Genomic DNA, 18,097 nt, shown 5'->3' with positions numbered 1-18,097 from the left:
GTGGAGCAATTGATAATTTTTTTTCTCTTTTTAGTGATGTTAGTCGCACCGGAGTGGCATCCGCGAGCATAAGGACTTATTTTATACGATTATTTTGACTACATTTATTAATTGAACAAATTCTTTCAGTTATTCGCCCAATATTACCCTTGCAGTTTAATCCAAAGGGCGCCAGACAACATTCGAGTGGCAATGTGATTATCCTTGAAGCAGGTGAGCTACATTTTCAGTTCACCTGTGCCAAATGGTTGGCGAAGACGGATTAGAATGGCGCTTTGGCATTTCACGTCAATCTTCTAGAGAGTGCTGAATGAGATGTGAGTGTGGAGAAATAGTTAACGAGCTTTCGTTTACGAAGAGACAAGTGTGCGAGAATACATGCTAGCGTTTCATGTTCAGGGGTGATATGTCTTCAGGAGTGGATTCAAGAAGTTGTTTCGTAACAACAGCTCTATAATATATTGTTTTCAGGCTATCCAACGACGTCATCGTCTTTGCGTTGCCAGCCTCGTCAAGACGTGACAATCAAAGGCTCCATAGTTCTCATACATGCGAGAAAACTAGTATCGATAGATAAATAAATTTGAAGAAACCTAGGTGGCCATGACACATACGGGACATAGGCCGCAAGTTGGTGCAAAATGGGAACTGATATTTAATAGCCGACTTAGTCCAATTCATTCCATTAAACAAATATTTTCAGTCATGTCTACATAGACTGAAGCTACTTGTGCAGGAATTTCAAAATCAAATTTTGAAATAACGCTTGCACTAGGTGCGTCTTCAATTATCTGACATCAAAATGGGTTTTATGAGCTCTAAATTGCAGTCTGGGGTTGTCGACGAAGTAAAGTAAATGAGGTGTATTTGATTGGGAACTAAACGGAGATGCGCCTGTCACATTCCTGATATTCATGAACGTATTCATTGAATCAAATTTGCTCAAGACTGGTCTCTCACTGCAATAACTCAAAAAATCACTTTTTTAAAATCTTAGTCCCGCGAAGGTCTAAAACAAATTTATATAGCAGATGTAAGAAACCGAGAGAAGGAACGTATTTTACGCTACTGGCTGGGCGATGTGGTCGAATTCGCTTGGCAACAATAAAGAAAGAGAAACATGAGTGATTCTCATGAGCACTGAGACTCATAATGTCCTAGCGGATATGTGTTATGCCGTATGAACTTCAGATAATTCTTCGTGTTTATGGTAGCCTAAAATATGCGTAATTTCATTGCCTGAATGCTTTTTTTGACCAGTGCGTGTGATTTCCTTGTGTTGCGCGCTTCCTCTTGTTTTTAACTTAGGCGAGCCGGATGCACCTTTAAAAGTGAGGCTCGTATTTCATGTCCTGGTTCGCCAGAGAATAGAGAATTAGGGCCGGTTCTTGAATATTCGTTTATTAATTGATTAAAAATTCCCGAAAACGCTTCCGTGGGATGGTATTACATGGATGAAGAACAACATCGTAAATCACGAAAATGCTTGAGAGGAGAAAAGCAAAAAGTAGGGCAAGAAACCAGTATAAATAGACTTCAGGCAGTAACAAACACAAATGCAGCCGTTAAAATTAAAAGCTCTTGAAATTAGTAAAGAGAACAAATTTCTGCTCGCACGGTAGCAGCAAAATACGAAACTAACCACGACATTACAGTGTCGTACGAAATAGAGTAGAAAAGTATCAGGAGAATAGGCCTATATGCAAAATTCTGACATGAGCGAACGAAAACATGAATGCTGCCCTGGAAACGTAGTATATCTTTTAGCATTGAGAAGGTTGTGAAGTCAAAGGAAACATCTATAATTTGAATAAGAACTAAGAGTCAGCAACTGTAAAGGCAGTGATATCCACTTAGGCCGCGGAGGCAGTGGAGAATTTCAAAAATGCCCAATCATTGAACAGTAATCAGATATCCGTGTACCGTGTACTTAGGGGGCGAATTCTATGCAAAAGACGCTATGGAAAAGACGAACAGGCAACCAACCACCTGAAACCTACGCAGCATATTTCCAAATTAGTAAGACGCACTGCACGTAGAGTTTGCACAGACAATGCATTTTGAAATATTGATATTTTCTTCCTTAAACGCCAGACAGCAAAATTTTTGAGTAAATATGGAAAATAAAAGCAGGTATGATTAATTTCGAGAACCCATGCCGGCGTCGCGTACAAAATATGCAGGCGATACGAAGAAGGAAGTGTAGCGAGGATAGAAATGTACGCTCTGGGTTAACAAACTCCAAAGCAGAAGGCGAAAATTTTGCCAGAACTATGTTACAAAACTTTGGTGTTCTTGAGGAGACTCGACCAAGATTCAACTTATTCCGTCTGAGATGATCATAGCACAGAGCCGATGAAAGATTGCCTTGGGAACGTATCCTCAATATGGCGTTTGAGCCAGGAATCGGAGCTGATCAGGTAGAAGGGGCAGCGGTAAGCTCTCCCAAGGCAACAAGGAGCTTCGCGAGAAAAGATAACATAACAGAAGAAAACTAATACAGTTCACAATTTTTTTCAAATGAGATCATTCCGATGTTCAAGTAATATATACCGACACAAAATTTTAGCCTGGACACAGTTGTTTTGTGTGCCTCTTGTCTGGACCACACAACACTACGGAGGGTCAACATAGTACTCCTATTTCACCTAAACACTGGTCACGCATCACGCAGCTGGTTGAGGGTTACAGATGGGTGAACATACTACGACTCCCTTAAAGCAGTGCATTAGGAGGGCTTCATGAAAACATGAACAAGACAGATAGAGGGATCTCGGTGACTATGACACAGACTTGATGAACCGTCGCACAACCTTGAATGTGATCTACACTAGTATCGTGCAAATTTAGGGGCCTTGGCATATCGAACAATATTTTTCAGCCCCGAAAGATCTTCTCCCTTTCACGGGGTCACGTGCGTCGGTTCTGAAAGCATGGCAGCTCAATATACGGAATGCGCGAGCCTTGCATAACAGTGACTTGCCTTCTCACAGTGGCCATACAGAGAGCAGGGGTTTGGCGCTAACCGATATCAGTCCTCAGAGGTCGCGAGACAACGTGAGTAGCTACGACGAAGCCTTATCTTACTGCGGAAGTAGTGGCTTTGTTCTCATTGCTTTTTGCCTGGCGTACTGCATACGCGTACTTGTTTCTGTCCTGAACTCTAGCGCCTACCTTGGTGCGCGTTTTCGGCCGCAGCCTGGCGCATCTCTTCCTTGACAACTTTGCTCCCGGAGATGGAACTTTTAGAACCCTTCCCTGATAATCGACTAAATAAGTTCTCGTGAGGCATCCGCGCTACTTCCAAGAGCTACAGAAACGCTTCTGTGGCCGAGAGTTTCACATTATAATCCTATTCACTTTTATTATAATCCTATTCACTTTTATGTTGTTGGAGCGTCTTCAGAGTGCTTCCCGTCCTTCCGAGAAATTCCAGAATAGAACGTGCGGAATTGTGTATATGCCATGAAAACACCCGCATAGCACGGAACATTATATGGTTGAGATTTTTAAAGGCGTAAGCCTTACTTGCCGCATTCACCGAAGACCCTCTGTGTGTGTATGTGTGTGTGAGACTCGACGGTACACATAAGCGGTGGCGTGTGCATGCAACCCTGCAGGTGGCGGTTAAATCAATGATTGGTTGCGCGAGGTTGCTCGAGAAAAGCAACCTCGATTGCAAAAGTCCCATCGCTTGGGGCACCTGCCCCTTCAGAGCACTGTCAGTTAAATAACCGATTGGTCGCGTGAGGTTGCTCGCAAGAGCAATCCACAAGTTCCATCGGTTCTCCAGCTAGGGCACTGGCACACCGCCTCACACCAGCACCAGTGCGCAAGAGTGGTATGAGGACTCCCAACGACCTATGAATGTTAGGTATGAAAGGACCAAATCTGAATATATGGGCGTGAGCCCATTAGCTATCGCGTCATACACCTAAGGAGGAGCGCGGCCGCAGCATGGCGGCGACTGCCTTCGCGAATTTAGCGCTGAGACCAGAAGGGGTGCAGCGGCGGCCACGTAGAGCTATGCAGAGGTAGAATTGTTAGCTGTGTGGCATCGGGTTAGATCTCGCCGCAGTGTGAGCGGGTCGGCTTACGCCTTCTCTCATGTAAGCAGTCTTAAGTGCCTCTGCCGACTTAATTTTTTCTATCCATATTGAAATACTCTCGTTTGAAAATTCTCTAAAGGTCTTGAAAGCATATACTTTACACTTTCATTTAACAATGGATTACAAACAAGAACTATGCTTCTGGTTTCTTCTTGCGATCGACGTCCCTAGACGGGGCCGACAGGTATGTTCGCAATATCTTTCTCAGTCAAAACTTATCTCGTGGTTTCCGCGTCACATTGTAGTCTACACTTGAGCGCTGAGGCTGTGTTAGGGAGCTGGCGTTTCTCATTCTAGTCATTGAATACGGTGACACATTATATATACAGTCTGTGGCGCATATTAAGCTTAGCCGTCGAATGGCCGGAATGTTTGCAGCTGGCGGAGGAGTACACGGTTCGTTAGCTTGCTGTATATGGCCTTCAGATGAATGTCGTCATACTTGTAAGCATCGGAGTGTGTAATGGTGCACTTTACACCATGTTAGTCTTTTACTCCTAGTGCAGCATACATCATATCATTACCAGTAAGAAAGATGTGTCAGCTATTCTAGCAAACCCGCTACTCGCACATTGGAACACGTCGTTTCTATGTTGCCGAATTTGGCAATATAAAAACGACGTCCGCAACCCAGCAAGAAAGCGCAATCCTGTAGCTGAACGTTCCGAAGACTAACACCATTGAATCAACTTCAACGAGATCAGCATTCTCGCAACCGAACCAAATTACAAGAAAAGGCTCCTACTCGAACCCTGGCCCATCCAAGCTACCCCGAACAACATCAACCGCACAAAACGAAACCTGCCCCTAGTATGTGCCAAGGGACATCGCCCTGCAACTCAAAGAAAAGTCGCCATTGACCGCCTCCACACAGTGCGACAACGTGACGCACAGACTTAACCCCGGTCTTCCCCTCCCCCAAGCCTTTCTTATCACGGCTTCCGTTATTTTGATCTCCTCCTCCCCTCCATGCATACTTTTAAAGACGCTAGCTACTGCCCCTAGTCACCACTGAGGGAGCAGAGCCGGCTTCGAGAGTTGGGTTTCGATGTAAAGTTCTTGGTTGGACATGTGCAGAGTTTATTATAAGTCTTGAAACCCAACCAGACAGACAAATCTGTCAAAATGTTTAGTTTTCAAAGTCTTGTCTGAGTTGAATATCTCGTCTAAGCGCGATGGGTGCTAAAGAACATTAACCAGCTGGCTTGCAAAACTCTGTCAATGAAATACCCCAGGTGAGCACAAAAGAATGCAGGTGCGGGCAAATAGGAAACAAACTGTCCGGCATATTCCGGCACTGATTTAATTGTTTAAAGACGTATTGCACGCGGCCAGAGCAAAAATAGCACAACACAAAAATAAAACAATACATCGCTCTCACAGTATTTGTCGTCTCTTTATCGTTTCTTTCATCCCTTCGTCCCCGACCCCCGTTCTCTTTTCCACTTTTTATTTGTTTAGTTTTACCTACTGATAACTTATGCTCTGCACCTTCTGCTACGGTTTCTCAGGACCGCACGGCTTTTGCACTAACCTTTGGTCCCTTTCTTTTCCTACAAAACCCTCTGTTTTCGCATTTTCTTGCTTCCCTGCTTCCCGTTCCGTCTTGTTTACTAATCGCTTTCACTGAAGTTTTTTCCAGCTCAACCGAACCGGTCATACCACGCCAACTGTCGCAGCTGCCCATGCGTGGACACATCGCCTTTCAAGCCCCCGTTCTCTATTTCTTCACTCACCCCACCTGTCTTGCCTTCTGCTCAACTGGTTTATTTAGTTACCATAGTTTTGCGGGGCAACCGGTTAATACACATTATGATTGACCATGGACCTACTAGCCCCCCAGAGTGTATTACTAGGCTACCTCTTTAGCAGTCACCCTGCCTGGGCAAGATATTCAAGTTCACGCTTCACCTCCTAACAACCCTCATTGAGGTTACTTCCTCGGAGTGAGCCCCGGTTTAAACCCAGCAAATGATGAACCCTTTGCCCAGAAAAAAGAAAACTCCTCTTGTCGAAACGTTGCCTAGCACACTGAAACTTCTGCCTCCCTTGTTCCCTTTATGTTAACACGAAATCCATCTACCTGGTATCTCTCTCTACCATGGCCAACAAGAGGGAGCAGTCAGTTCTGTATGGTTTTCAGAATTTTCTTCGATTCCTCGCATTTACTTCATCACGTAAATGCGACAGTTCGTTGTCATATAAAAACCAATAAAAGGACACCCTGTGTTATATCAAAAAATCAACACGACTCGTTTTAGAAGTTACCGCCAAAAAGCCAGTTACTTCTTAATAATGTTGTTCCAATAGCCTACTCCTCCCCCTCTTCGGGTCCTCGGAGCGGAGCTGGGTCTCCCAGTCCTCCCACCATGTCAGATGCTCCAGGCCCCGCCGGGGAGAGTCCGCTGGGCAAAGGGACAGGATGTGGATGGGGGATGCGAATTGTGCAGGAGAAAGGATGCAGGCGGGGCTGGGGGAAGAGAAGTGTGAAAAGGATAGGGTGATAATAGAGGGCAGTGTGTATGTTTGGAGACACCTCCAGAGTGTCGCCTCATGTGTGAAACGGAGTTTATGAGTTGGCCAGGACTGCGTCCTTCTCATACAGTGTAAGTTGCAAAATATTATGAGCAGACCATATTACGAGAAACATTCACTGACGTTGTCAGAGCTTAATCCAGTTCTTCCACTGAGAAATATGCATGACCTTGAGAAAGGCGTGCTAATCTACGCTCGGTCAAGATAGCTATGCTCCAATAATGAGGCGCCGTTTTTTCTTAAGATCTTGATTTCAGCTGGCTTGTTCCTGGTTAACGTTTGCTTGACCACGCAGCCATTCGCTCCTCAAACTAGACGCTGCTTCACCATGACTATGCTTGGCCTTTTTGCAGATGGGAGCCCTTCTCCTGCTATTGTTTCGGGCAATGGTTTCGCAGTAGACTTCAAGGCTAAATGACTAGACAACTACCGCTACCCAGGTCCGTGCTGCAAAATTCAAAATCAATTAAAATGCCTTTGTTTGTTTTTCATAAATACGTAAAAAGTGTTTAAAAGCATATTTTGCTATTCGCGGATTTCTTTTTTTGAGAGGTCTACTCGAAAACATAAGAAAAGTAACGAGTTTACAGAACCACACTTTCTGTTTCTGCCCATGTGAAAATGTTAACGTCGGCTGTGCTTCATCTCCTCGAACTTCACAAGAAGCAGGTCTTACGGAGGTGTGAGTAACAAGGTAGTCTGTATTGACCACCCATCGGCGCTGTGTAAACAGTACGAGTAGAATTTCCATCACATTTGCAAAATCGCGGCCTCTGGAGCGGTTGTCACAGGGCATGCATGCACTATATTGCAAAAGGCCGTCTTAAGGCAAGAGGAATAGAACAGAATTAACCATCAGAAAAAGATTATAGAAAAAAAAATTGGCGAGGTTAAATCTTCTAAATCTTGTTACACAGAAAGAAAGCTCTGTTCCGTTACTTTGAAAGTCTAGCATCTCGTTGCTCCTCGCTTTCAGGGGCTCGTTTAACTCGCGTCCTCTGCAGTACACCTTCTCGGCGAGCCATATCGACTGGATGAACGGACACGGCTTGACGGGACGGCGAAAAGTTGACACACTCGGTCAGGCGCGCGCCTCATCCAGGGCGAAACTGAAGGAGGAAGCGCCGACGTAGCAACTGTTACACCCTTTCCAAGTCACGTGGTATCAGAGCGGCGTACCTGGAAATCGCGCGCAGGTAAACCTCTGCTAGACGAATCACGTGATTTGCCGGCGTTCCGTGGCTTGAAGGTCACACGCACATCAAAATTGCCCTTCGGAGATATGTGAAAATAGAGTTCTCGCTCTAAAAACTGAACTGCTGAAACTTGGATGGGAATGGTTTCATCATGGCACAAGCAGGCAATTTTTTTACTCTCCTGTATATTCATGACCATATATACTCCCTTTCAGAGGTCGCTGCACTAACCTTACACATTTCAATGCGGTGTGAAACCCTTCAATAGTTTCCTCCTTTTAAATGCGTTTGAAGGCTGGCGCGTCAGCAGCGGTCTTCAGTCCTTATTTTTGAGAGCGCCTATGTGAATATCATTACCACAAACAGTCACATGATGGAAACCCGTAGCGATTTGTTTGCTTTGGCGTTGCAAAGTTAGTTTTGCTTCGAACATTTATTCAAGCAATGAATGCTTATTCTTGCATGTTTCGTGCATTCAAATGACCCTGCTTAAATTTGCACACAAATCGTCTAACCTGATTTTGAAGTTCATTGACATGTACCGCAGAGGTGGACTGGTCACAGGCCACACGGAGCATGCGGATTTGACACAGCCATCATTGACGCTTCCGGGTACACAGCGGCTCCGACGCTCATCTAATTTTTCGCTTTTCCTCACCTATCTGTCTTAAAACTCTCGTATTCGCATGTGGCAGTGATAGTGTACCTAAGCCCACAGTAAATTGGTGAGAGCGCTTTGTACAAACATGTAAAAAAACGGCTGCCCTTTGATGAAAGCTTAACGCGTCCAATTGTGGTACCCTGTCCTTTGTTTTAATCAGAACACTCGGGGCTCTAAGGCAGAAAAAATGTATGTTTATTACTCATGATGGCGCTGAAGGATAAAGGCCCGCGAATAAACGTAAGCATAAAGGTCACTTCGTACCCTGGCGTACCGGAGGCACCATAGCAAGGAGGAATAGCGTGTCATTAAACCACGCTCAACTTTTACATTCGGCATTTCAATCTCACACTTATTTTAAAATTTTTCAACAAACTTGCGTTCACTTGAGACTGTTCGGTACACGCAGTGCTCGAAGCATATCACTCGTGCTGTAAGCTTCTTGCGGTTTTCCCCAAAGCAGCAATTCATCATCGCATTTCTATATGCCTTCCATATGCCTTCGTAATATACAGGATATGTATGCTCAGCACAACATCAATCCCGATATATCCTCTTGATTTCAGGCAAATTAGAAAAGCTAACACACATCTGCCTCACATCCGTCTCGCAGTGAGTGCAGTGCAAATTGTTACATATTCATTGTGAACCAATGTAAAGTGCGGAAGAGTGCACTAGAGAAAAAATCAGTTCGTCATTCAGAGCTATTTGTATGGTAAATGGTGAATAGTCACAAACACTGTGATGATAGTCTGCTAGTGTGAGGTCTACGCTAGGTCCAAGCAACTCTTTCCGAGACCAAACTTGAGAGACGGGCACTCGAATGCTTCGAAGAACGCCGGTGAGTTTGCAATGGGCACAAAGCAGTCCAGTCTGGATTTCTCGCTGTCGCTGCTCCAGCTTCCTCCACAGGTGAGCAGGCAGTACCTTCTGTACAATGTCTGCTGTGCGCTTTGCCACACTTTGTCAAAGTTGCTGGCACCGCGGTACTCCTCGTATTCTTCCCTTACTACTCTGTGCACAATCAACAGGGAGTACGTCAAACGGAACAGTGTAAGCACTCTACTCGTCGGGAGGCTTTCGAAACTTGCGGCCACGTTTTGAATCTTGGAGCCCGCCATGCAGTGGGAGAAAAACCCCACGTTGGTGTGGTACCATTCATCAAAGCTGCTCTCCGCGGGCTCACCGGCGCGGAACACCTGTATGGCTAGGAGGACACCGACTACGCCCATGTCGAGCTCTAGTGGTACCTGGTTTGTGTAGAGCACGGGCCTGCGTCGCAGAGCTGCCGGTAGCATAACGGTGTTCAGGAGCCGTGAATAGGTGACGTCGTTTGTGAGCAGATAGCGGCCTAAGATGGCTTCTTCGGCAGACGGTGGTTCCGTGAGCCGCCGTAGCGCTTCGCGTCTCTTCAGTACCGCGTGCATTGTGGGGAACGATGCCGAACTGCCGGAAATTTCGCTCGGCCGCCAAACGGAATGGTTCTGTAACGTGTTCATGGTGCTGCTGTGGGTACGCAGGCTGACATTCGCGATCAAAAAAGACGACAAATCCTCGTCGTCTTCACTCATCCCAAACTTCAGTGCGTGCTTGGAGAATACCTCGTGCACCTTGTGGAAAATCTGGTCTGCTCTGGACGGGTCTGCTGTCAACGGGATAGTTAGGTTGTTCAGGACACGCGACCAAACTGGCGGCAGTATCTCATCTGCCAATTGTAGGCACGCTGTTGTTACGCGGCTGTGCGGAATATGGTAAAAACGGCCAATCTCCACTGCGATATGGACAAGCATATAGGTGACACCCAGGTCGTAGTTTTTCCTCAGTTCATCTACGACCTTTCTTACGACGTCCATTTCTGTGACAAGTAGGGCCGACGTGTTCCGTATCTTTGAACTAGCGGGCAGAAGAGAGTTCACAAAATCAAGCCAATCGTTACCAGTAATATAATTTTTCATGAAGGCAACCATGGTGTTTCCGGTTATCACTGCCTCGTTAGTAGCGCTATTTTCAGGTAAGACCATGCGGTCGAATTCGAGCAGGTCTGCTACAGAGGGGACAGTATTCTCCGGTGGTAAATTCAACCCAGCGCTGATAGAGAGCTGGATGATTTGCTTTAAAAACCCTGGAAGCGAGACGCTACCAACTGGCTCGCCCAACTTTTCGCTCAGTGTTTTCGCCCGGGACACATACAAGCAGACTTTGCCGCGATGAATGATGACGCTAATCCTGAACAGGGTTGTGATTCCATTGAGTAGCGACAAACGCACGACATGGCGCAACACAGAAGCTACGTTTTTTGTCCTTAATATGCCGGTGTGATTTGCAATGGCAGCGGAGAGTCCTGCGTCAGCGATCGACTGGGGATGTCTGACGAAGGCGTAGCAAGATGCGAACGCTGCTTCCAACTGATCAAGGACAGAAAATCCGCTGTCCTTTGTCTTGCGGCTAACAAGCTGCCGCTGTAAAGAAGTGAACATCTCATCCCTCGCTCTTTCCACCAGGTTAGCGCTTCCAAAGATGCTGTCTTCCACGTTCCCGCATACGTGCTGATGGAAGTCGTCGCATGGATTGACGCTGGTGTTCATGAGCAACAGGAGGTCTTCTGCGGCCAATTTGCACTCGGTACTATCGCAGTGCAGCATGAGCTTTTTTTGCTCTTGCCCGAAATACACCACCACGAGGACAACTGTTACCGCTACCACCATCAAGACCACAACGGGGAGAAAAGCTCTCCGCCAGCTTTCGTCCTTGCCGCTTGTCGTGCTCCTGGGAGTGATTTCTTGATGCGTTGTTGAACCAACTGCAAAAACGAGTTTGCTCTGCTTGAACCACACTCTATTTGAAAGAAAGGGGTGTGGTCAGAAATACAACCATTGACAGCACTTTATTTTGCGGCCAGAAATTAACGGAAGAACCATTAACCGCTGAACCTATCACATAGAACCAGGTAAACATTCTCCAGTGAAGACCAAGACCGATCGTATGCAGCCACTGATTTTTCCTATCAATATACATTCTTAACAGCCCATATAAAATTATCCATTCCGTATTTTTCCCCACCCTAGTTAGAAGGCTTATGAAAGTTGTTTTTCTAAAGCGAGTATTCAATTCGGCAGAAAAAAAATGCGAAAGTAACTGTCATCGCCTTTTCATAATAAATAAATAAATGAATTCTCAATGTATTCAGCCTTTATTGAGCTTGTATGCTTTTATTTGAATTTTGGAGGGCGCTCTCATCCTAGGTGACTCGACTTGATAGAAATCAAGCACGCGCGCGCTTCGAAATCATCGATTCGAAAATATGAGTTCAATACTAGTCAATACAGATGCAAGGCGGTGCCGACAGGCGAAAAAAATAGATGGAGACACTTAAGCCCTGCCCTAAAGGTATGATGCGATAGCGTAATGGGGTAATTCTTATATACGCAGAACTGGTGATTATCTACATTCAGAGATCCCTGAGAGTCCGCATACAGCTACTTGCGCAGTGGTGGAGCGGTTAAGTGATGCGCCACTGCCCTGCGATGGCAGGTGCTGCCACCGATGGGTCTCGCGCTGCCCATGCGACCAATCATTAACTGCCACCTGCCCCGGTGGGCCATTAGCTCACAACCCGTTGGACAGATTGCGATCACTCCGCCTGGTCACGTAATCTACGTGGACCACCTGCCTGCTTGGTTGCTTTTCGGGGGATGTTTCGTGGATTTTTCGCTCACGAACAACGACGCCGTCGACGACGGCAAATTTTCTGCAACACGAGCTCCTAATGACTTTTGCATTATAACCACTCCCGGCTGGATGTAGCTTTTTATAACACCTCTCTCCTGCTAAAGCGCTGGAGCGTGAGATGAAGGGGATAACTACTTCCCGTTCTCTCTCGGTAAACCGAATAGAAGAACCGGTCCATGAAATGTGACTATGTGAAATGGACTATGAGCAATCACTTCGCAATCGCTTCATCGGCAACCTCTACGACTACCTTAGCGAAACTGGTCTTCACTCCCTTCTAACTTTCTATCTCCTGCATTACATTCCCCCTTTCTGAACTTATGCCTATCGGCCCACTTATCGAATAAAAAAAAAACAGTCTTCGCAATAGCTAACCAACTCCAGAGATGAGTTTCGTATCGATCGCCTTCCCCTAGCTACCATTATTAAGCGGATTGGTTTGAACCGTTGGAGGCGAATGTTTCAGAAGCTCCGTGTGGAATGAGAATCCTATCAAATGGTGCGTTCCAGGAGTGTGACCAGCTTAAGTCTCGAATAGCAGCAGGCAAGCTAGGATGAGTGGCTGACTTCTTCAGTAATTCATTTCAGTCAATTGGGAATCGTACGTCTGTGTGTTTGTGTGTATGCTATGGCAAGACCCTATCAACGCCACTGTCACATCACATCACATCTGCAAATAACATCAACGCCACTGTCGGACCAGCGGAGAAAAGCGCCACAATGCAAGTTAAAAGTTTTCGGAGGCAGCTGTTCAAGACAATTACACGCGTTCCGTTAATGCAATTCATGTTTCCACATAGTCTCGACGACTAGTTACAATAAAATATTTAATTCAGCTGTACGCTCCGCACCTTTCTAGCGGTCTTCTAAGCCCTTAAGCCAATGATCAGGGCACGAATGCCTAGCAATCCCAGCAGCACAGGGCATCGGCTCAATACTAGAAATGTGTTGGCAAAGAGTGGTCCTTTGTAGGACTGGTGTTTACCAACACATTGCCAATACTGAGTCGATGCTCATTGCTGCTTGAGAACTTTCCTTGGCAGCCCCTTCAGCTTGGAATAGGTACTTGCCGAAACATTTCTACCTTACGCTGCAATTAATATCCGTGTTTTTACCTTTGCAGGACACTGCACTGCAAAGAATGAGAAAGCTGCCTTTCAAATCCACGGCAGAGCGGATGCAGTGTTACTGTTCAGGCTGACCTTTCTTGAATAAGTAGAGACCTGGGTCTTTATTTTAACACGATAGTGGTAAAGGCACCGGTCATAAATCCGTCGTCGGCGTTGAGCGAGAAATAAAGGGCATGCCTTCGCAGGCGGTCCCTAGAGAGCAACTAAGGAGGAAGGTGAGCCACAAGGTCACGTGTCGGCGTCATCACAACGTGCCCGCGGGATAGTCAGCAAACCGCCCACCATGGCTGGTGGCATTTAAATTAATCGTTGAACGGTCGGGAAGAGCAAATTGGGTCGCACAAGTCCCGCCAGTGGCAACACCTGCCGTCGCAAGGCAGTTGCGTATCGCTTAACCGCTGTATCATTGCGCCAGAAGTGGATTGAGGACTCCCAGAAATCTATGAGTGTAAAGTAGAGAATGACCTTCTCCATTTATAGGAATTAACCCATTACGCTATCGAGCCATACCTTTAAGACTGAGATTAAATGTTTCCTCCTATTTTTGCATACAGTATTTTGACAGGCTCGGATAGCGTAATTTCTTAATATTGAACTGGCACAAAGGTTACCTGCTATATAGGTGTGCATTCTATTTCCTGCACCTCGTACAAAGTCACAATTGCTTGCAAGCGATGGGCAGTATTCTAAAGAGCGTAATAGTTAAGCCTTTTGCCGCATCTATTAAAACGGGCCCACTTCGGCTTTTGTAACATTGAGAGCTGCAGTTAAGCTACTTACAGCGGACCGATGATTTCATTTGGTAGGATATTTGGTTGCCAAATTCACTTGTTCCTCCCAAGTATTCCGACGCCTCTGCTGGTCGTGCAGTCGCTGCTCTTTTGCCCTGTGCGTGAAATGAGAGCATAGTGGTCCGCTTATTTGTAAGCACGTCCAGGTGCCTGCACTGCCAACAAGCGCCGGTACTAAGCGGACGTGTTCTTTTGCTATCATAGCGAGAAACACCGTGCCAACTGAACGATCCCTAGGTGTTGAGCAATGCTTTCACCGTCCTCAACAACTTTCGTCGAATCTCAGTAAGGCGTTGTATTGCGAGACAACTCGTTATTGACGGTTGCGCGCATGAGACTCACATCTGAGAGGAACCGAGGAGATATTTTTTTTATTTATTATTCAGTTTCCGGACTCTTACCTGCAGGTATGATATTGCGGTAATTAAAAGGAATGAAATTTCGTCTTGAAGGAAAAAGATGAAATGCTGAGTTCAAGTCACATTCCTTAAATAAAGAGACGGTTTTATTTTAGCTGAAGGTTTCAAAAGATTAATGCAGCCCGGTAAAATATAGGACATCAAATTATATATACGGGCTGCTCGGTGTCTAACCGATATTTGACGAATTCCACTTGCGGTACAACCCGTAGCGTGTTTTTTATCGGTTAAATTTCGCACAGAGGTGGCATGAAACGACATGTTTGATTTTATGCGGCATTTCGGTGAAAACTGCCTCTCTCCATTAGAATTGTTTGGAACTCGTCATCGCATAGTAGTATTCCAGGTCATTCAAGGACCACGCCATGCGATAAAAGTACATTTTTGCAGCAGCTGCAGCACCGCCTGCTATCAGCAGTGCCAGAATAGCGAAACGAGCCTACGCGAGACAAGAACCGAATAGTGCTCCGCCTCACCTCGCGGTCGAGAGATGGCGCTGACGGTAAAATTCCAGGCGAACTGCGTGTTAGCGTTGGGCGCCGCTGAAAAATTGCTGGCTTTCGGTTAACCTCTATCGAATCACCGCAAATGCCCCTCGCACCTATTCCCCTTCCACCCCCCCCCCTCAAAAAAAACAGCTGATGCAAAATTTTACCGCTGCGCGAAAGTCGCATGCGGGCACGCAAGCGTTCAAATGAAATTGAACGGGGTTTTTTTTAGAAACGAAATGGCTCAGTATTTGTCTCGCATGTCGGCGGACGCCTGAACCGCGTAGTAAGCGAAGGGATAAAGGAGGGATTGATAGTCGTGCGCAGAATTTTTCGATTTTACTCCAACGCCGGCATACTCTGTGTAGCTAAAGAGAACCGTTTGCAAATAAACAACCTAACCATTGTTACCTTGGTTGAGAGTGGTGAAGCCTTGGTTGTCTTGCCTAGAAACAAGCCCGATATCTTGGTGGACCGATCAGCAGGGATCGAAGTCCTCGACTGCGCTAAGCGCGAGGAAGAGTGTCCCTCCAGCAGTGGGCAGTCGCTTCTCGCTGCAGCCGTTGCCGTCACTGCAGTTCCGAAAATTTCAACTGTGGCAACCATGTACAAGACATCGAAAATGCGTTAAAAGCTTGTTTGAACATTACCACACATTATTTCCCCCCGAAGTTGCCGGAGGCTTCGTTGACAAACGCGTAAAAAGGTGCATGCCAACAACGATGCCAACGCGCGCAACATTTTAATATTCTCTATTTGATAATAAAAAAATTCCTCTGCGTTCTTGTTAATGCGTTTGACTAGCGCAGCTAGTCAAACTCGGTTAGATATAGGACTCTACCAACACGTCTAGGTCAGGGGTAGGAAGCTGCGGATAGTTTCGGTTCCCACTACTTCAGCGCGGCTGGGGCCAGTTCGATTCCCACTACTTCAGCGCGGCTGGGGCCAGGACGAGAACTTACGTCTAGAAATTAATCATTTCTGCACGTGCACGCAGCCCCCAGAGGGTGCGGAGGTGGCCGAATCGGTTGAAGGAAGAGGAAACGAAGCTTTGGTTTCGCTGGCAGTGGTTCCAATCCCGCTCTAGTGTGTTTTTGTTTTCTTTCTGAATACCGTTGCCATGAAAACTATATGGCGCTCCAGTTGGTTTCCCTATGGCAGCAGTTGGCGCTGACGTCTGTATTGGCTGGACAACAGTATATACAGGAAGTTTCCTGCACCTGCTGACTTCACCACGCATGTTAATGCACATGACCAGGCGTGTGACTCGGACGTCTTGGTCACGTGGTGTCACACAACAACGACGCCGCTCATGCGACATATGAACTGCTAACTGTTTTGCTGGTTATGTTATAGGTAGCAATGGTACGGGGTCCATTATTGAATGATTGCGGGAAAAAAGTACTCTTTGAGTGAAGAAGGGCTAAAACCCGAACTGGAAAACATTCCTGACCCCGAATTTCAGAAACGCTGCTGCTGAGCGACGACAGTGCGAGAAAATCTTGACTTTGTCGGCTTACCGAACGTTGAACGTAAGAAAGACAAATGATTTAATTAGTTCGGACGCGGATGATTCAAGCCTCAGACCATATAGTTAACTGAGAGACGTTCTGTCGTTGTACCTACTTATGCCACAATGCGTTCTTTTCTATCTGAGAGGCGCAATTTATCTTTACCAAGGAAGAAGTGCGACCACTATTGCTGATCCAAGTAGCTTTACTTTAACTAAGTGGGAAGTGGTAACTACGCACTCACTTTTCGAAACGTCGATGCGGTGCCAGGAAGACAGCAGATCTTTTGCCGAAGACTTCAAGTTGCCTGCTTTAGGCTCATCAGCTGGCGCCGGCTGGTCGTCTCCGGGATCTTCCTTGGTTCCAGCAGTCCCGCTTACACGCCTCTCGCCTTCGGTTCTGGCGCGGCTCAACGGTGAAGTCCTCGTGATTTTCGCGGTCGGGCTATCCCTGCAGGGTGGCTGCTCACCCCCGGGAGCTTCTGCGGGTTCGACGCTCATCACACCGTGGCTTCCTGTCTTCTTTCTCGTGCCGGCCTGTGGTGATAAGGCCTTAATTCGTCCCTTAACCGGCGAAAGAGTGGCGGGCGATTGGGCGTCTCTGCCAGTTTCGGAGGCTTCAAATTGTTGGGTTCCTCGCATTTTTCTCTTTCCGGCGCGGGATACTCCTGAAGCGCTCTTTGCATTCTCTGTTGCCGAAGCTTGAGGGACTGGTGGTTGGTCGCCTTTGCGAGCTCCTCTGGCTCCTATATCTTTGGAGCCTTGCCTTTGCTTCCTTCGGGAGCCGGTTTCTACAGAATCCTTCCGCTTTTCCTTCTTTTGGAAGGGCGACAATGAGGAATCAGCCGCGTTGTTCCCTTTTTCTTGGAGTTGGTCAGCAGGAGGCTTGCCTTCCTGAACACTCGCCATCACAGTTTTTTTTCTTCTTCTGCGCGTGCAGGCGCACGGGTCACACTTCTTTTGCTTCTGTGCCTAGTTTTCAGCGGTGCATGGCAGAGCTTGATGATGGTTGCTTAGTTCAGTGGAAAAAAAGAGAAACTGCTTTGGAAAAAAAGAGTAACTGCTTTTAACCTAAACTGCATTGTTGTGCTTACACTTTGTGCTCTCAACCTGCATTGTGGAGTTCCCCGAATGGCTGAATTCGTACGCTTCTAGATAGCGCACAAAGTAGCTCGTAAATTTTAAAAAATTGTCACTTTTATATCTTCCTAAATAACAGCGGCCGTTGCTGAGGCGCTGCTCACTCTATTGCACACAGACCAAACAGCGAAACGGCAGGAATTCTTCTTTGGGCACAACTAAAAATTTGCTAAATGCATGAAACTCACAACGAGCCCATAACGACTGAGGTGTTTCGTTCAATTCTGAAAGTCAGCAGTACGAAGTTTCCTTTGTATCTCCAACACCAATTTTAGCTTTCTCTGTTTCTTTTAGTGCGATAGCATCCTAGTCGCACTGTCCGAGTTGCGGCGCTGTGTATCGGTGTATGCGGCCGTGGCTTAGCTTGGTTAAGCCTGGTGATTGCGAAG

General features: G+C 46.5%; 1 long non-coding RNA gene across 1 annotated transcript; it reads right to left on the bottom strand.

The window, feature by feature from the left end:
- Positions 1 to 11,248: 11,248 nt before the first annotated feature.
- Positions 11,249 to 15,624, bottom strand: LOC144135021 (uncharacterized). The gene is made up of 3 exons (XR_013315342.1): positions 15,470 to 15,624; positions 14,141 to 14,246; positions 11,249 to 11,301 (listed from the first exon to the last, which is right to left on the bottom strand). It is a non-coding gene; the product is annotated as an uncharacterized LOC144135021 (long non-coding RNA).
- Between the last annotated feature and the right edge of the window lie 2,473 nt (positions 15,625 to 18,097).

The sequence above is a fragment of the Amblyomma americanum genome, chromosome 5 (assembly GCF_052857255.1).
Source record: "Amblyomma americanum isolate KBUSLIRL-KWMA chromosome 5, ASM5285725v1, whole genome shotgun sequence".
Lineage (NCBI taxonomy): Eukaryota > Metazoa > Arthropoda > Arachnida > Ixodida > Ixodidae > Amblyomma > Amblyomma americanum.
This window is presented reverse-complemented; position numbering and strand designations above follow the sequence as displayed.